Source organism: Mustela erminea, chromosome 2, assembly GCF_009829155.1.
Source record: "Mustela erminea isolate mMusErm1 chromosome 2, mMusErm1.Pri, whole genome shotgun sequence".
Lineage (NCBI taxonomy): Eukaryota > Metazoa > Chordata > Mammalia > Carnivora > Mustelidae > Mustela > Mustela erminea.
Window position 1 is genome coordinate 133,714,791 of NC_045615.1, and position 20,148 is coordinate 133,734,938.

A 20,148-nucleotide genomic window follows, 5' to 3' on the forward strand; every position below is an offset into this window, starting at 1 on the left:
TTTGAGTTTATCTTTTGTATGGTGTAAGAGAATGGTTGAATTTCATTCTTTTGTATATAGCTGTCCAATTTTCCCAGCACTATTTATTGAAAAGACTATCTTTTATCCACTGGATATTTTTTCCTTTGTCGAATATTATTTGACCATAGAGTTGAGGGTCCATATATAGGCTTTCTATTCTGTTCCATTGATCTATGTATCTGTTTTTTTTTTTTTTTTTTTTTTTTTTTTTTTTTTTTTTTTTATGCCAGTACCATGCTGTCTTAGTGATCACAACTTTGTAATATAGCTTGAAATCAGGTAACGTGATGCCCCCAAATTTGTTTTTCTTTGATGATATTTCCTTGGTGATTTGGGGTCTTCTGTGGTTCCATACAAATTTCAAAATTGTTTGGTCTACTACTTTGAAAAGTGCCGATAGTATTTTGATTGGAATGATGTTGAAAATATAGATTGCTCTGAGCAGCATATACATTTTAACAATGTTTATTCTTCCAATCCATGACCATGGAATGTTTTTCCATCTTTTTGTGTCTTTTTCAATTTCTTTCATGAGTGTTCTGTAGTTTCTAGAGTATAGCTCTTTTACCTCTTTCGTTAGACTTATTGCAAGGTGTCTTATTGTTTTTGATGATATTATATAGGGAATTAATTCTCTAATTTCTGTTTCTACAGTTCATTGTTAGTGTATAAAAAAGCTTCTGATTTCTGTGCATTGATTTTTGTATCCTGTCACATTACTGAATTTCTGTATGAGTTCTAGTAATTTGGGGGTGGAATTTTTTTGATTTTCCACATAAACTATAGTCATCTGTGAAGGGAGAGGGTGTTTTCACTTCTTCTTTGCCAATTTGAATACCTTTTATTTCTTTTTGTTGTCTGATTGCTGTTACTAAGACTTCTAGTACTATGTTGAACAGAAGTGGTGAGAGGGGCATTCTTCTCATGTTTCTGATCTTAAGGGAAAGGCTTTCATCTTTTCCCCATTGATAATGATATTCACTGTGGTTTTTCTTAGATGGATTTTACAAAATTGAAGAATGTGCCCTTTATGCCTATGCTCTGAAAAGTTTTAATCAGGAAAGGATGTTGTATTTTGTCAAATGCTTTTTCTGCATCAATGAGAGGGCCATGTGGTTCTTCTTTCTTCTTTTACCAATTTGTTCTATCACATTGATTGATTTGCAAATGTTGAACCACCCTTGCATCCCAGGGATAAATCCCACCTGGTTGTGGTAGATAACCTTTTTAATGTACTGTTGGATCTCTTAGCTAGTATCTTGCTGAGAATCTTGGCATCCATATTCATCAGGGATATTGGTCTGAAATTATTTTTGATGGGGTCTTTGCCTGCTTTTGGGGGAGGGAAATGCTGGCCTCATAGAAAGAATCTGGAAGTTTTCCTTCTGTTTCTATTTTTTGAAACAGCTTCAGAAGAATATTTGTTATTTATTCTTTGAATGTTGGTAGAATTCTCCAAGGAATCCATCAGGCCCTGGACTCTTATTTTTGGGAGGTTTTGATCACTTCTTCAATCTCCTTACTAGTTATTGGTCTGTCCAGGTTGTCTATTTCTTCCTGTTCCAGTCATGGAAGTTTATAGGTTTCTAGGAATTTATCCATTTCTTCTAGGTTGCTTAACTTATTGGTATATAACTGTTAATAATAATTTCCCATGATAGTTTCTATTTCTTTGGTGTAAGTTATGATCTCTCCCCTTTCATGCATAATTTTATTAATTAGGGTCCTTTCTCTTTTCTTTTGGATACATCTGGCTGGTGGTTTATTGATCTTATTAATTCTTTCAAAGAGCCAGCTTCTACTTTCATTAATGTGTTCTACTGTATCTCTAGTTTCTAATTCATTGATCTCCACTCTAATCTTAACTATTTCGCTTCTTGTGCATGGTTGATTTTCCAGATTTTTGTTGATTCTCCAATTTTTTTAAGGTGTAAAGATTGTGCATTTGGTTTGTTGTTTTTTTTTATTGTTGTTTGTTTGTTTTTTTGTTTTTGAGTAAGGCTTGGATGATTAAGGATTTTCCCCTTAGGACTGTCTTGGCAGTATCCCATAGGTTTTGGACTGATTTCTTTTTGTTCTCATTGGTTTCCATGAATTGAATTTCTTATTGATTCTCCAGTTTTTTAATGTGTAAAGATTGTATATTGGGGGTTTTTCTGTTTTTTTGAGTGAGTCTTGGTTGGCTATGCATTTTTGTCTTAGGACTGATTTTGCAGTATCACATTGGTTTTGGACTGATGTGTTTTCATTCTTATTGTTTTCATGAATTGTTTAAGTTCTTCTTTGATTTCCTGGATGACCCAAAAATTCTTGAGCAGAATGGTCTTAGCTTCCAACTGTTTGAATTTTTTCCAAGTGTTTTCTTGTGATTGAGCTCCAGTTTCAAAGCATTGTAGTCTGAGAATATACAGGGAATAATCTCAATCTTTAGATATCAGTTGAGACTTGATTTGTGACCCAGTATGTGGTCTATTCTGGAGAAAGTTCCATGTGTGCTCAAGAAGAATGAGTGTTCTGTTGTTTTAGGGTAGAATGTTCTGTATATATCTATGAGATCCATCTGTCCAGTGTTTTATTCAAAGCTCTTGTTTCTTTGTTGATTTTCAGCTTAGATGATCTCTGTATTTCTGAGAGTGGAGAGTTAAGGTCCCCTACAATTAATGTATGATTAAAGAGATCATAAAGTGGTCCAATGTATCACTGTTGGGGTCTTTCTCTTTTGTAGAACTCCCCTTAATATTTCTTGTAGGGCCAGCTTAGTGGTTTTTGTTGTTGTTGTTGTTGTTGTTTTAAAGTTTTCCAAGACCAGGAGGTCTTGGAAGCTCTTTATCCCTCCATTTATTCTAAATGACAACCTCATCAGATAGTGTAATCTTGACTGCATATTTTTCTCATTTAGTACCCTACACATGTCTTGACAACCTTTTCTGGCTTGCCAGTTCTCTGTGGACAGGTCTGACATTATTCTGATGTTCCTCCCTCTGCACATAAGGAATCTCTTCCCCCAGCTGCCCTTAAGATGGTTTCCCTGGTTTGGGGATTTGCAAGTTTCACTACTACATGCCTGGGTGTCAGTCTGCTCTTCTTGATCTTGAGGGGGGGTTTGTTCTCTCAGCCTCTAGGATAGCAATGATTGTTTCATTCCCCAGATTAAGGAGGTTCTCAGCTAGGATTTTCTCAAATGTAACTTCTAGTCCTCTCTCTCCACCCTCTCAGGGATCCCAGTAATTCTGATATTAGAACATTTCATGATGTCATTTATTTCTCTAATTCTGTATTCATGGATCCTAGGCTGTTTGTTTCAGGCCTTCTCCTGATCCTTCTTTTCTAGCAGTTTGTCTTCTAGACACAATTCATTCTTCCGCCTCATTTATTGTAGCCGTTAAAGTATGTAGATTAGATTGGATCTAACTGATAGCATTTTTAAGTTCTGTCAGATCAGCTCTCACTTTTGCCCTTAGAGAATATATGTTGCCATTAATGGTTTCTCCAACCTGGGTATTGTCTGCATAACTGTTACCCTGAAGTCTATTTCCAACATTTTGCTTATATCCATATCCATTAGTTCTGCGGCAAAGGTCACAGTCTCTGAATCTTTCCTGTGTTGGGGGCTCATCCTCTTAGTCATTCTAGTGAGGGGTGGTTGAGGGAACATACAGAGTCCAAACTATTGAGCACAACTTAAGCAAGATGCACCTTTTTTATAGGGACCTTAAGTTTGGCCTCTTGTTCTTCCAGCCTGTCTTCTGGGGAGGGGCCTGTTGTGCTGTTATTCAGGCAACCCTTTTTGGGAAGACTTTCCCTGTACCCTGTGGGGGAATGGGCTCAGTAAATACCAGTTTTGGGGGGCTTTTGTTCTCTGACAGCTTTTCCTGGGAGCTTTCTGTGTCTCTTCCAAGAGTCAGAGTAGAAGTGACCATCTCTAAACTTCTGTTTCAGAACAGAAGAGAGAGATTGCAGTCTGATCTCTAGAGAGCCTTCCAAGCCACACTGACTCCATTTTTGTCTGTGCTGCATTCCCCACAGCAGCACTCCCAGCCCACGCTTCCAGGTCCAGGCACATCTCTGCCCTTTGTGGTCCTAAAACCTCCAGCTGCCCCTAGTTCACATGAGCACTTTCACAGCTCCAGGTTTCAGTCTGGGGGACTGCGCTGAAGTCCTTTCCCCACTGCTACTGGTCTGCAAGCCAGTCCCCACTGTGGGAGGCTTTTGTGTTCCTTTGTTATTCCACCTTCCTGGCACCAGTGCTTATGGAAGCTGCCCCTTCTGTTTATCTTCTGATATCTGACCTCAGAATTGCAGCTCCCCACTTCATACCTTGAACCAGCTCCAGAGCTATTCTGTTGGTATAGATCCAGATATATCTTCTTAGATCTCAGGCTGATTTTGTGGGTATTCAGAGTGGTCTGATAGGTATCCAGCTCAATTCAGGCAACTGGTTGAAATAGGGCACCCTACTTCTCCACCATCTTGCCCCCCTCTCCAAAATTGACCTTTAGTGGTAGCTTAAAAGATACCAAAATAGATTTTAGAAAAAAAAATGTGGGGTCATTTAGAAGACAGGTAAGTCTTTCTCTATTATCTTAAAGATACAAATTAGAATTAGAAAACAAACACTAAACCACAAAATCATTCTAAAGAGGTACTACCTTCATTGGATAAGTCAAAGCCTATGGAGTTAGCCAAAATAAATAAATAAATAAATAAATTAAATAAATAAAAAAAATAAAAAGTTTCAGTAGGGGTAGTTAATTTGTTCTTTGAGATAAAATATTAACTTAAAATTAAATTGCAAACTTTGAAAACTGATGTTAACAAAGTTAATTTTTCCTCTCAAATTTGAAATTTTAGAATGATTCTTTCTTATTTGTAATGAACTCAGAGTGTGTTCATAAGTAAATCTGTCCTTTCTGAAATATTGGAATATTGGGAAAAGTTGAATAAAACTTCTGGTAAAAAATAGACCCATAAATTCCAGCCTATGCAGTAAAGAAAAAAAAAAGTTTTAAAAATATAAAGAAAAAAATCACAAATATTTGCAAAAGACATAACTGTTTACAAATCATGGACTTTAAATGAAAAATCATTAGAACTTAGACAACAATCCAGTGTTAAGAATTCCAACTGTGGAGACAGAGGAACTTGAATTGTCTTGTATCTTCCTGCACTACTAGTTGTCATGCAATAATCACTTTAGGTTCAGTTTGTTATTCTCTCAAACAGGGATAATAATATTACCCCTCCCTTTTTTGGTAAGAATTAAGTGAAAGAGTGCAGGAAACAAATCATATCATATGGTATATAGCAGGTTTGAAAAAAAAAGCTCTGTCAATGTAAATTCATGTATCACAAGGTAGATGTGTAATCAATAGCCCAAAAATAATTATTTTCTTATTTCTATTATTATTCCATAAGAAAATATAGAAGAAAATTGTAAAATGCTTATACATCAAGAAAAGTTTGAAACATACATAAATAAAACTATGCAACTTTTCCATAGTCTGTAAAAGAAAATCTGAATAAACAGGAATAAAAAGAGTGATATACCCTGTTAGTCACATAATACTTCACACCAAGATAGTCTAAAAATTCTTTGCCATAACAACCACAATTCTACTTTACAAATATGCAAATTGATTATAAACGTATGTGAATGAGTGTGTGCATGAATATGTCTAAGTACTTTTTAAAAAGAATAACCTATCTTCTTTATCCATTTGTCTGTTAAAGGGCATCTTGGCTCTTACCACAGTTTGGAGATTGTGGTCATTGTTGTTATGAACATTGGGGTAGAGATGGCCCTTCTTTTCACTGCATCTAAATCTTGAGGTTAAATACCCAGTAGTGCAATTGCAGGTCATAATGTAGCTCTGTTTTTAATTTTTTGAGGAACTGCCACACTATTTTCCAAAGTGGCTGCACCAAATGATGGTTTCACTTATTTGTGGAGCATAGGAATATCATGGAGGACATTAGAAGAAGGAAAGGAAAAGTGAATTAGGGGAAATCGGATGGGGAGACAAACCAGGAGAGACTGTGGACTCTGAGAAGCAAACTGAGGGTTTTAGAAGGGAGAAGATGGTGAGATGGGTGAGCCTGGTGGTGGGTATTAAGGAGGGCACGTATTGCATGGAACACTGGGTGTGGTGCAGAAATAATAAATCTTGGAACACTGAAAAAATAAAATTAAATTTAAAAAAAAGGATAACAATAATGATAGACATATCTTAGCAAAAGACAACATAATCTAAGTCTTTTGGTGAAGTGTTGTGATCACCACAGAGATATATACAAATAGATACATGAACAAAATCCATTTAAGAATGTATATTTTAAATCAGGAGGCAAGAGATGGATTTAGGATAAACAATGGTCATTTGAATAAAAATGAATACAGATCCAGTGACGCCTGGGTGGCTCAGTTGGTTGGATGACTACCTTCGGCCCAAGTCATGATCCTGGAGTCTGGGGATCGAGTCCCATATCGGGCTCCCAGCTCCATAGGGAGTCTGCTTCTCCCTCTGACCTTCTTCTCGTTCATACTCTCTCACTGTCTCTCTCTCAAATAAATAAATAAAAATCTTAAAAAAAAGAGAATACAGATCCTTATTTTCCACGTTATAGAGATGAATTTCTAGATATATTAAGGAACTAGTTTGAACAATTGAAATAAAAAATGTATTAGAAGACACATGGAAGACCATTTTTATAATCTTAGAGTGTGGAAAGCTTTTTAAACTTAACAGAATCCAAAACACATGAGGGAAAAATACTGACAGATACGAATACACAAAAAACTATATTTTACAAAAGAAACAAAGCTAAGAAATGTGTGATTATCCAAGAAAAATGTTAACATATTGGAAAGGGCAACTGTTATTTGTGCCTTTATATGAACACTGAAAATAGATACATGGAAATCTAATTTAAAAAGTCAGTATGAAGTCATTAATCAAAAATAGATTTTTAAATAGTCAATGCATGTGTATTTAACCTCACAAGAAATGGAATGAATACAATAAAAACAACAAAATGATATCACTTTTTACCAACTAGGTTATTGAAAATTAACAAGTCCAAAAATATTAGCATAGAGGCAATGTGGAAATGGAATGAGACTTGGTAGAATGAGATTGATACAGTATTTTTTAGAGAGTAATGTGACCAAATCTATAAATAAGTTTAAATAATACTTGTACCTTGTCCCAGAAAATCAACTTGTAATAAGCAGTTAAACACAAATGTATGCATATTTCACAAAATATATTTACAAGTATGCTCATTGCAGCATGGAAACCTTTAACAATATGATGTAAATTCATACATCATCATTACAGAATATTAGAAACTTCTTTAAATGTCAATCAATAATAAAATTATTATGTTTATTTTTATGTACGTGTTACCAAATTATTTATGCTGTGACATGGTGAAATTTAAGATATGTTATTTTGTGAAATAAGAAAGTTCCATGATAGTAAACATGAGGTTACTCCATTTTGTTGCATGTACAATCAGACATAAGCATCCACAGCCACACATGTGTGCGTGCACATGTACGTGTGTGTACATGTACTCCTCTAGTTGTGCCTCCACCATCAAATAGGAAATGGGAGGTGGCAGGAAACAGAAAGGGGTTTTATGTCTTTATTTTATATTCTTTGCTATTGCTTCAGTTTTTTTTTTGTTTTGTTTTTTTTGTTTTTTTTTTTTTTAAAGCAACATTCTGTTGTTATGTAGGGGTGAAGAGAATACGAACTACAAAATTTTCTCACACAAATCAGGGCTTTAAGTCATCTGACTCTTTTGATAAACTTTAAGATTGTTGTTTCTTAAACTATATTCCCAGAGATACTAGTGTCTAATGAATTGCACCAACTTGTCCTTATAATAAAATAGAATATTGGAATTTCCCCCCCAATTCATTGAAAAATAAAAGTAAACACACTTTTCTCAATTTTGTGTTGACTTATGTCAGCAAATCTGTGGGAACAAAAAACTATGGAACTTGAAAGCAGATCAATCTGGATTGAAATATTGATGGTTCTATAAAATGTGTTAGAAAGTTACATAACATAGCAGGTATATAGCTTTAGTCAAAGAAGATGCTCAACACATAATAGATGATAGTATCAATTTTTTCCTCTGAAATGGTACACAAAATAATGAACTAGAGATGGTAAGCTTTGCATCCAAATTCCTTCCCTCTGGGACATTGGGGAGGCTTTCTCAACCAAGGCTCTTATCTACACCACCAAATACAGAAAATAATTTGATCGACCAATCTCAGTTCCCCCATGTATCCATGTAACTATTACTATATTAGATGCCTAGGAAAAAAGTTAATCCATTATATAAAATGGATGATTTAGCTTGTTAGGGCTTAATTGTCTAAAGAATCTCCTCACCCAGTGAGAAAGACCGACATGTGTGGAGCCACAAGATGGAAATGATGTAACTTCCTGAATCACCACATAGATTAAAGAAACTCACAACCAACCAGGACATCTTTTTTGGGTATTTACAGAAAAGAAAAATAAATATCTAGATTGTTAAAGCACCGGAGAATTGGTATTTATTTTTTATCACAACTTGCATTAACCTAATTAAAATAATAGATCCTTAACCATAGTACTGTGTAATTGTTTGTAAAATCAAGAAGCAGCGATCAAGTACACATAATATGCCAGCTATTGAAATAGGAACTGGGAACAAAATATTCATAAGACTCATTTATATCTGAAATGAAATTTGGTTTAAGAGAGGAAGAGTAGAAATATACATATGAGCGGCACCTGCGTGGTTCAGTGGGTTAAAGCCTCTGCCTACAGCTCAGGTCATGATCTCAGGGTCCTGGGATAGAGCCCTACATTGGTTTCTCTGCTCCGTGGGGAGCCTGCTTCCCCCTCTCTCTTCCTGCCTCTCTGCCTACTTGTGATCTCTGTCTGTCAAATAAATAAATAAAATCTTTAAAAAAAGAAATATATATATGAAAATTATTATTAAATATATTACTATTTATCAGTAAAGATGTAATAAATATTAAGTGTTTAATAAATTTCATTAAATGAAAGTATACTAATAATCACAAGTAGCAATTACATAGTACAGTAAAACTTTAACAAAAATAAATATATATATTTCTTACAAAATTAAAGAGTTTAAATGAATTTTCAATAAGGGGAAGCTGCATATGTGCCATTAAATTTCAAGGTGATGGGTACCTGGGGGGCTCAGTGGGGTAAAGCCTCTGACTCCAGCTCAGGTCATGATCTCAGTGTTCTGGGATCAAGCCCCGCATCAGGCTCTCTGCTCAGCAGGGAGCCTGCTTCTCCCTCTTTCTCTCTTTGCCTGCCTCTCTGCCTACTCATGATCTCTCTCTCTCTCTCTGTCAAATAAAAAAATAAAATCTTCAAAAAAAAAAATTTCAAGGTGAACTAATGGAACATAGATTATGTCTTGCAAACTTTCATGGTCAAATTGCTGAAAAACATCACCACTTCCTCATATCAAGGAGATCATATGATAGTTGTCTTTCTCTGCTTGACTTATTTCGCTAAGCATGATATTATAGAGGGCACGGATTGCATGGAGCACGGGGTGTGATGCAAAAATAATGAATACTGTTATGCTGGAAATAAAAAAAAAAAATAAAAAATAAATTAAATATTAAAAAAAAAAAAAAAAAATTGCTGAAAAACACAATCATTACATGTGCTTGAGGATATTTCTACCTTCGTATTAGGGACAATAATGCTTTTTTACTCATTCATTTGAAATATTCTAAAACCTTATTTCTGTCATTGTTTTGACCACAGAGTAATTGTTTTTTACTAAATTATCCCATTAGTCTTTATTGAATGGTATCACAGGATTGTTGTATAAAGTCAATGCCATAATGATTAAGAACAATTCTATTACATTGCACAGGCATCCTTTTTATGAGAATGTGTGGAGAATATTATTTCCTGTCTCTATTAGAGAGACATCACATACTTCCTTCAGCAAAACAACAACAGCAACAACAACAACAACAAAAACAAACAAATAAAAAAAAACTTTAAATTTAATGGGCTGACTTTATTTTCATTTCCTGGATTTTGCAGATAAATGCTTTTTAAGGCAAAGACTGCCAATTGCCTCCCCTAGCACCCCCAAAATTCATTTTTCCTTTCTTTTTATAGTCAAGAATCCCAAACTTTAGAATGCATATTGTCACCAGAACATTGATTATAACATAAGAAATTTACTAAGATTTTCATGAAATCGGTTCTGTTTATGGATGAAACTGAACCATGAAACATGGTGGGGAAATGCGTATATACTAATATAATATCTAGAACAGTTAAGTGTCGCCAAACTACTCAGTAAACTTCACTTTTCTCCTTCCCGAGAAACCCCTCTACTGTACCCTCTGACATTTTTAAGTTGGGATAGAAAAGCATACCATTACACAACTATGAGTTTGACCAAAATCTGCAATGCTGACATGACCAAATGCTGGCAAGGAAGTAGTGTCACTCTTTTTCATTGTTGTTGGGAATGCAAAGTGCTTCAACCACTTTGGAAGACAGTTTAGCAGTTTCTTACAAAAGTAAACATATTTTTATCATAAGGTTCAGGAACTCCTTGGTATTAAGCCAAAGAAACTGAAAACTTATATCCACACAAAAACCTCCCTGTGGATGTTTACAACAGCTTTATTCATAATTGCCCAAACTGTTCTTTTTATTGAGACATCTTTGACATATAAAATTTTTATGTATTTAAGATGTACTATTTATTATCTAAATTTTTTAAAAAAGATTTTATTTATTTATTCAACATGGAGAGAGAGATCAGAAGTAAGCAGGCGATCCGTTAATATCTAAATTTGTTTGAATTATTGCCCCAGGCTTATAGCTGGTATTCATAATCCAAATTCATTCCTTTATATATTTCCACATATGATTCCAAATTATCTGTTAATAATGTAAATGAGGTCATGTGATTTTCTTATTTAAAACTCTTTATTGGGGGGCGCCTGGGTGGCTCAGTGGGTTAAAGCCTCTGCTTTTGGCTCAGGTCATGATCTTAGGGTCCTGGAATCGAGCCCCACATTAGGGTCTGTGTTCAGCAGGGAGCTTGCTTCCTCCTTTTTCTCTGCCTACTTGTGATCTTTGTCTGTCAAATAAATAAATAAAATCTTATAAGAAAAAACATCTCTTTATTGGGTTCTCATTCCTATTAAAGTACAATCCAAACACCTGACTTAAAAGGACCTGCATGATCTAGTTCTCCTCTATTTAGGGTCACCTCTTCCACTTTTTCTTTATGATCCATACACGTTTGTCTTCTTATGGGATCATTCTGATCCTCTAACACCTCAAATATATTTTTTCTTAACATGTGTTTATAAAAATAATTTTTATTTTTGAACATTTTTTCTTATACTTTTATACAATGGAATCCTTCATCTGTTTTAGACTTTTGCTCAATTTTTTCTTTACAAAAATTCTTACCATCATTAGCCTTTCAAACTTAGACCCTTCTTCTTCCATCATTATAATCATCTATCTCTGATTCTTATGTTTTTTTCTCCATAAGTTTATTTTATATTTTATATTGATATAGTGTTTTTTACTATTTCTTCCACTAGAATGGTAACTACATGAGGGCAAGCGTTAGATCTGTCAGTTTACAAACACACCTCCTGAGCTAGGAAGGAAACAATGAATGAAATTTCATTCATTTGTTGAATGAGAACAAAATTCTTGCTAAAATAGAATTCCTTATGGTTTGTGCTGGCCAAATATTAAACTGTTAATAACAACATAGAGTCCACTCTACTCACGTAACTATTTATAATAATATTTGAAGAAGTTACTTACTATGAGACTTTAAAAAGATCACAAAATAATGTGCTAAAGGTGACTCACATTTTCTTTCTTTCTTTTTTTTTTTAAGATTTTATTTATTTATTTGACAGAGAGAGAGAGATTACAAGCAGGCAGAGAGGCAGGCAGAGAGAGGGGGGAAGCAGGCTCCCTGTTGAGCAGAGAGCCAGGACTGGATCCCAGGACCCCAAGATCATGACCGAGCAGAGGCTTAACTCACTGAACCACCCAAGCACCCCTCACATTTTCTGATATAAAAAGTTAACTAGATTTGATTCCACATATAATATATAAGAAATCAGAGGCTATACCAAGTTTCTTGCTATAAAAATTGTAGGAATATGCTTTTCAAAGTCACTTGCAAAGACCCCTAAGCCACAGAGCTGGACGTCTTCAGGTAGAGCCAGGATCCTCTTCTATAATCATCTGCCATTGTTCCATTCTAAGTTATCTCTGCTGGGGTATCCACTTCGTGCTTCAGGATGCTCGCTCGTTACTAAATACAGCAAGTCTTTTATCAATGTCTGAGTCCTGTAAGAACTGAATTTTTATAAATTGATTGTTATGGAAGACTTCTTCGTAATATCTTCTGCTTAAAACTAACTACATGTTTTACATTTGAAAGAAAGTAGCTGCGTGATACCCAAGTTCTTGTTTTCTCTAACCTGAGAAGTGTGTGTATGTGGAGGGGGAGCTAGCTGTGTTTCCCACTGTAATCAGCAACCTCTGCTTCTGGGTGATAGGAGAGGCGTTTTAAATCTCTTTGATGAAATGAGCCATTTTCTGCTTGGTCTCGGCTTAAAATGGATCCCCCATTGTGAAGCAGCAAAAGCATCATTATACATCTTCCATAACACTGTTAAATTTCCCCTCTAAGAAATGCTAGGAAAATGTTACAGCAGTGTGTTTAATCACTCCATGGCAAATATTGTGCTGGTATCCCAGTATTTACTTACTTTAAGAAACACATTTTAAGTAAAAAACATTCATAGTACAAGAGCAATTTAAGAACTTAATAGCACCAGACTACAAAATTTTATTTGTACTTCTACCTTTAATACCCATGGATTTGGACATAAACAATAAATAGCTTTATAAACAAATGACTGATTATCATATTATGCTTACCAACATATAATTGAATATGTGTAGAAATCAAGAGAATGAAAGACTCTATATAAGCATCCAAAAAAAGTTTCTAAGAAGAGAAACAATTAGGTATTTAGTCAAGTAATAAAGAAGAAGATACTAAAGACCACAGGGAATAATGTGAAAAACAAAGTGGACAGCTTTTGTTATAGCAACAATATAATTAAGGATGTAAACAAGAACTAATCTCAGAATTTATTCTAGGTATTAAATAGGCTGCAGAAAATTCTATAATTTATTTCCTAATAGAATTAATATTAATTAGACAAGTATATTAATACTTATATGGTGAATGGTTTCTGGGCAAACAGCAGGAACACAGGCAAATAAGAACACAGGAAGGGACGCCTGGGTGGCTCAGTGGGTTAAAGCCTCTGCCTTCGCTCGGCTCATGATACCAGGGACCAGGGATCGAGCCCCACATTGGGATCACTGCTCAGAGGGGAGCCTGCTTCCCGCTCTCTCTCTGCCTGCCTGTCTACTAGTGATCTCTATCTTTCAAATAAATAAATAAATAAAGTCTTAAAAAAAAAAAAAAAGAACACAGGAAGTTGGGAATAAGGTAGAAGGACTGGTTAATGAACTTAGAAAGAGAGGACATGGCACACTCTACTATAGTGGTTCTACAATTGTGTCGGAGTCGCCTGAAGGGATTGTCAAAATTCAGGTGGCTGGGCTCCCTCCCCAGAGTTTCTGACTTAGCAGGTCTGAGATGGGACATGTGTGTTTCCCTCTCTGACAAATTCCCAGGTGCTGTTGTTGCTGCCGATCTGGGACCACACGGAGAACTGTAAGCTGGTTAAAGAGAGAAGTTCAACACAACATGCTCTAATATTATCACAGCCCCAGGATCAGTAGCACTGTATACAATGTGTGATGAAGAAAAAAAGGACAAGGTCAGAAATCTGGAGATATGGAAGAACTGAAGAGACAGGTTTAAATTTGAGATAAGGCAATATTTTCTAGGATTTGAGTTGTTGAACAAAGCAGAGGTTCAAAACTCTCAGAGAGTGTTGGCCCAGTTTAGGAATTGAACTAGATGCTCCATTGGTGAGAATTGTAGGCTTTTCATGAAAAATCTTAATGAGAAAGTAGACTATTCGAACAGTAGAATTTAAAGTGAATCTGCTGTTTTATACATTTAATAGAAAAGAGTTTGTGGCTTATGAAATTCATAGGTTTATATGGGTATCTACTGTACAATTTTAATTTGAATGGTGTGTACTACATCCACAGACAAGTATATAGTCACTGCCCAGGGTCACTGTTGACCAGGAGGCCAGCATCCATGAGGAAGGACGAGGCGGGGCATGGAGAGCATCACACTGCCAAATAAGAAGTCGGGACACATCTCTGAATCTGGTAGTCACCACGTCTGAACTTGACAAATATCTTGTAAAGATTATAGTCATGGTTGCTATTACGCATTCCAAATCACACATGAGTTTCTTTTTTTGGCTAATTTTAAATCAGAGACATAGAGGAAGGAGCATTTCAAAAAGTCAATTTCCAGCGTAACCAAGCCACAGAGAACATTCCACCATGGTCTACACCTTGTCCATTTGGCACTTATACACATCATTTTAGCCATATGTAACTTCCAAATAAACACAATAGGTTTTTTTTTTTTTTTTTAAGATTTTATTTACTTATTTGACAGAGATCACAAGTAGGCAGAGAGGCAGGCAGAGAGAGAGAGAGAGAGAGAGAAGCAGGCTCTCTGCTCAGAGCCCGATGTGGGGCTCAATCCCAGGACCCCGGGATCATGACCCGAGCTGAAGTCAGAGGCTTTAGCCCACTGAGCCACCCAGGCACCCCAACACAATAGGTTTTAACTAACGCAATTCAACTGTCCCACGTTATCTATTTCCTCTGGCCTCAGAAAGCACCTCAGATGACTATGGTTTCTTGACTGGCACAGTGACCCCCATACTTTACTCCTTAAGGTTCTGTACCTTTAAGAATCCTGACTATTTGATGTGTATTTTGCCATTGTCATCACAATATATAGGAGTAAGCCTTCTGCATTTCATTCATTCTCCCTACTTGCATTGTGTAGCTGCACTCCCTTCCCCTTAATAGCTGGGAAAGAGGTTGAGAAAGGAGATGGTGGATGAAGACAAAAATTGTGAAATAGACTAATAAGGAACCTTGCAGTGACCAGGGATGATGAGATGTCATGAACTGAGGCAGATGATTAACCTAATTTATAATATTTGAAAGTAAAAAAGTTTATAAGACAAACCCAGGATTTTTTTTTTAAGATTTTATTTATTTATTTGAGAGAGAGAGTGAGCAAGGAAGAGAGAGAACATGAGCCAAGGGAGGGGCAGAGGTAGAGGGAGAAGCAGACTCCCCACTGAGCAGAGAACCTGACGCAGGGTTCCATCCTGGGACCCATGACCTGAATGCAAAGCAGCTGCATAACTGCCTGAGCCACCTAGGTGTCCTCAACACACAAGTTTTAACATGGGATAAATGATCAATAAAGATGAATTTGCTAAAATGGAGTCTCCATCAAGAAAGGGACTGTCTATGTAAGATATTAAACAATGCAACAATATACTCTGGAAAGGTAGAATCTGACTTGCTTTTATAGGCCCCCAGATTATAGCACTGCTGTATTTCTTGCATTAATCAGAACTGGCTCAGGAACTGGGTCAGTACAAGGCATTGTAGAGATTGTATTGGTGAAGCAAATGTAAAAAGCTGAAAACAAAAGGAACAGAGGTAGTAAAACATATTGGGACTGACAGTTACCTTTTTTCTTCTTCATTTGTGTATCGAGCTCCCTCAGATCCTGGTGAAAAATTAAAATGAATAATTCTTTAGCATAAATTATAGATTAATTCTTCTGATAGTCTAGCATAAACTAAATAACTAATTTGCAATCCATTTTATAACGCCATAGGGTTCTTAGCTTGAGGCCCTGGCTATTTAATTTTTGCATATTTTAATAATGAATAAAGTCCTACAATGTTTACTGCATCCTTCTCTGGCTTGCGGAACTTAGATCTTTGTCTTTTTCCTGAATTATAGCGGCTCTGGTGTCATTAGCCTTTTTCAGTTGTGAACACCTGGAACATTTAAGTTGTCCTTTGCAGCATGGTATCTTAGCACATATGATTATGCATTAGCCCCCAATTTTATATCTTCCAAATGCTTTACAGCCTATGTTTTATTAGTTGCTGTTAAAAAACAAACCTGTAAATCATCTCCAGAATATTAGCTTTTTTTTTTTTTTCCTGTTTGTAAAGGGAGGAAAGCAACATATAAACCAAGCAGCTTGCCATCAAAGCAGTAACATCAGGAACAGAAATCTCTATTCCTCTGAAGCGAATGTACTCAACGTACCACCCACAATATACCTCAAAATCTGAGGTATTTTTAGAGAAACGAAAAGTTGAGCAAAGACCCACTGAAAATAACCAAATCGATAGTATAGATAAAGTTATTATTCTAGATACACCAGTCATTCGCTCTACTCATCATTTCCAAGAAACCTGTGGTTTTACTCTATATGTATTAAGCATTTTCCAACTCTTCAGTTTTCTTTATCTTTGTAAGCATAGTTCCTGGTTGGAGAAAAATTTAAGTCTGAAGTGTTACTTTTTTTTCCCTCCACTGGCATAGAAACGTGGTCAAACCCATGACTATTTTTAGGTTAGCATTTCTTTCAAATTCATGCTGTCTGATTTATTTTACTCTCAACCTGATCTCAAGTACTCTACATTCCTCTGCACTGTTCTACCAAATACAAATCTAATATTTCACTGTAATATATTATTCTATTCTGTAGCTCTTGGCTGTGCAGCAAAGCATCATATGTTTTAGCAAGGTCTTTAACTGAACTGTGAACTACAAACCAGATGGAAAAGCACAGATTTACAAAACTCCAAAACCAAGTATAACTCAAATATTAATTTCTTGCTGAACCATAAACTGAACTGTTATTATTTTCTTATAAAACAGCCATTTAGAATGTCAGTTTTCAGTAGAACTAAGCCAATATATTTTTTTATTCTGTTGAACTGGCTGATCAATTATTTTTTTCTCGTCTTGGAAATATTCCTCTAGCAAGTCTTTTCATTCCTATTCCTGCACTCAGACCCTAATCTCCATACTTAATTACTATTAGGGTTTTCTAGTTTCTTTTTCTAGAGTTCTTTAAGCAAATGGTGTTCAAATAAACATACTAAACCCCTCTCGTCATATCATTCCTTTGAGCCAACACTTTTAAGGCCACCGTAATATACTTTTATCAAGTTTGAATTGCTTAGGAACATATTAATTCTTATCCCATCTAATCCCATTCTGTCAATTCTGTCTATACTAAATGATTTTAAATTAGGTTATTTCTATTTTGTAAGGACTCAACTGAGACTCAGGGAGAAGTTAAAGGTCTTGAAAATGTCACTCATCTAGAAAGAGGGGGAGTCATAATTTGATGCAAACTGTTTTTGTTTTTAATTTATGCTTTTCCCATTACCTGCTTCATATGTCATTATCTGTATGCTGTCTCTGTAATGAAAAACCCTAATCAAACTCTATTGAAAAACAGGGGAATTTATTCTTCGCAAAAAAAGTATAGTTTCTAAACTGGACTGGTAAAAAGACTCAGCCTGTCCAGGACTTCTTTTTTTTTTTTTTTTAAAAAAAACAATTTTTTCAAAAGATCTTATTTATTTATTTGACAGAGAAAGAAAGAGAGCCAGAGAACCCAAGCAGGGGCAGGGGCAGAGGGAGAGGAAGAAGCAGACTGCCTGCTGAGCAGGGAGCCCCACGTGGGACTCAATCCCAGGACCTTGGGATCATTACCTGAGCTAAAGGCAGATGCTTAACCAACTGAGCCACCCAGCATCATTTCACAACTCTCCTCCCCCTCCTCCTCCTCCTCCTCCTCCTCCTCCTCCTCCTCCTCCTTCTTCTTCTTCTCCTTCTTTTCTCCTCCTCCTCCTCCTTCTTCTTAATTTTTTTTTTTTAACTTCAGTCATTACAATAGGGAAATCTTTCAGGATACAGGTCTGTGAATCATTACTCTTATGCAATTTACAGCACTCACCATAGCACATACCCTCCCCAATGTCCATCATCCACACTCTCCCTCCTCACCTCCTCCAGCAGCCCTTGGTTTGTTTCCTGAGATTAAGAGTCTCTTATGGTTTGTCTCTCTTCCCATTCCCATCTTGTTTCATTGTTCCTTCCCTTATCCCCATGAACCCCCACCCAGCCTCTCAAATTCCTCATATCAGAGAAATCATATGATAATTGTCTTTCTCTGATTGACTTACTTTGCTTAGCATAACACCCTCTGGTTCCATCCACCTGGTTGCAAATGGCAAGATTTCAGTTTTCTGATGGCTGCATAGTATTCCATACACACACACACACACACACACACACACACACACACACACACACACATCTTCTTTATCCATTCATTTGTTGATGGCCATCTAGGTTCTCTCCATATTTTGCCTATTGTGGACATTGCTGTTATAAATATGAGGGTGAACATGCCCCTTCGGAATCACCACATTTTTATCTTTAGGGTAAATACCCAGTAGTGCGACCTCACAGCTCTCCTTCTTTAACGTTGGCTCCATTCTTGGCAGAATGCTCCAGTCATGGTCCCATGATGGCTTTTGTACCTCATTATTTACATATGTATATGAATGGCAATGTTTTAGAAAAATATGATAGGACAAGAAGAATTTAGATCCCCATCATTTAGTAAAGCAGTATAGACAATATTGACTGAAGCTTGAGCCACATTCCTTGCACCTTGCTCAAGTAGTGAGATCAAACTATGCAATGTATAATTTGAGCAAGGAAATGTGGACACCTGGATAAAAATCGTTGTGTTCTTCCTATAGAAGAGGAACTGGATGTCAGTCTATTAAACCCACTGAAGGACTACTCTCTGATAATGCATGAAATGCTTTTGCAGGCTGATCTATATCAGTTGCAAAAACCTTCTCTGATCATTCCCACTTCCATCACTTTGCTCATGATGTCTGTACTAGACAATTCTCCTCCTTTCTGATAACCTGCCAAATCTAATTATCTTTCCAGCCCTAAGTTAAATCCTATCATCTTTATGAAAGCTCTCTTAATCACTCCATTCTTGATCACTTTATGCCACTGAACGGCGACAGAATGTATAGTCGTTACAGGTCTTTAGAATACTCTTTGAAGCAAAATTTCATTTTTATAATTTAGACTGTAAGAGCCTGTTGAATCCAGTTCCATTTTTATTATGTTAGTTTAGTTTATTATGTTAGTTTAGTTACTGAACCTTCTGAGTCTTATCTTTTAAGACCAGCACAATAATAATATTTACCTCATGATGATGTTGTTGGGAAGCATAATTTATATACTACATGTAAAATTCTGATAACTATTCCAGATACAAATTAAATGTACAGAAAACTTCGACTGTTTTATTTGTTAACCTCTCTACAACCAAGATGATGCCCAGTGGAGTTCTAGTTATGTACTTAGTACATGGTCAATGAATGTATCTTGGATTTTCTAAAGCTAAATTAATGTTCAATGTAGTAAAGTTGCCTTTTGAAACACATTCGTTTAGAGGGCAAATAGAACAGGACACATGCTACAAACTGAATGTTTTGTGTTTTGCTAAAATTCATATGTTGAAGCCTAATCCCCAGTGTGAGCCTTTTCAGAGGTGATTAGGTCATGTGTGTAAAGCCCGAATGCCCCTCTAAAAGTGACCCCACAGAACATCCTTACCCCTTCCCTTATGTGGGGAACACCATAAGAAGGCAGCCATCTAGAACTAGAATGCAGGATTTTACTAGACACCAAATCTGCCTATGCCTTAATCTTGGACTTCCCAGACTCCAGAACTGACATAGGTTTCTATTTATCAGGGAAATAGGTTTCTGTTTACTAGCCACCAATCTATGGCATTTTATTCTAGCAGCCCAAATAGACTAAGGCACTGACAAAAGAAGAAAACAGGAGGACAATATGTACACCAAAGCAGAATTACAGAAGGAGAAAGTGAATATTAAATGATGAAAATTCATGATTGAAAATTACATTTTTCTATTATATTTTTTATTTATATAAACAC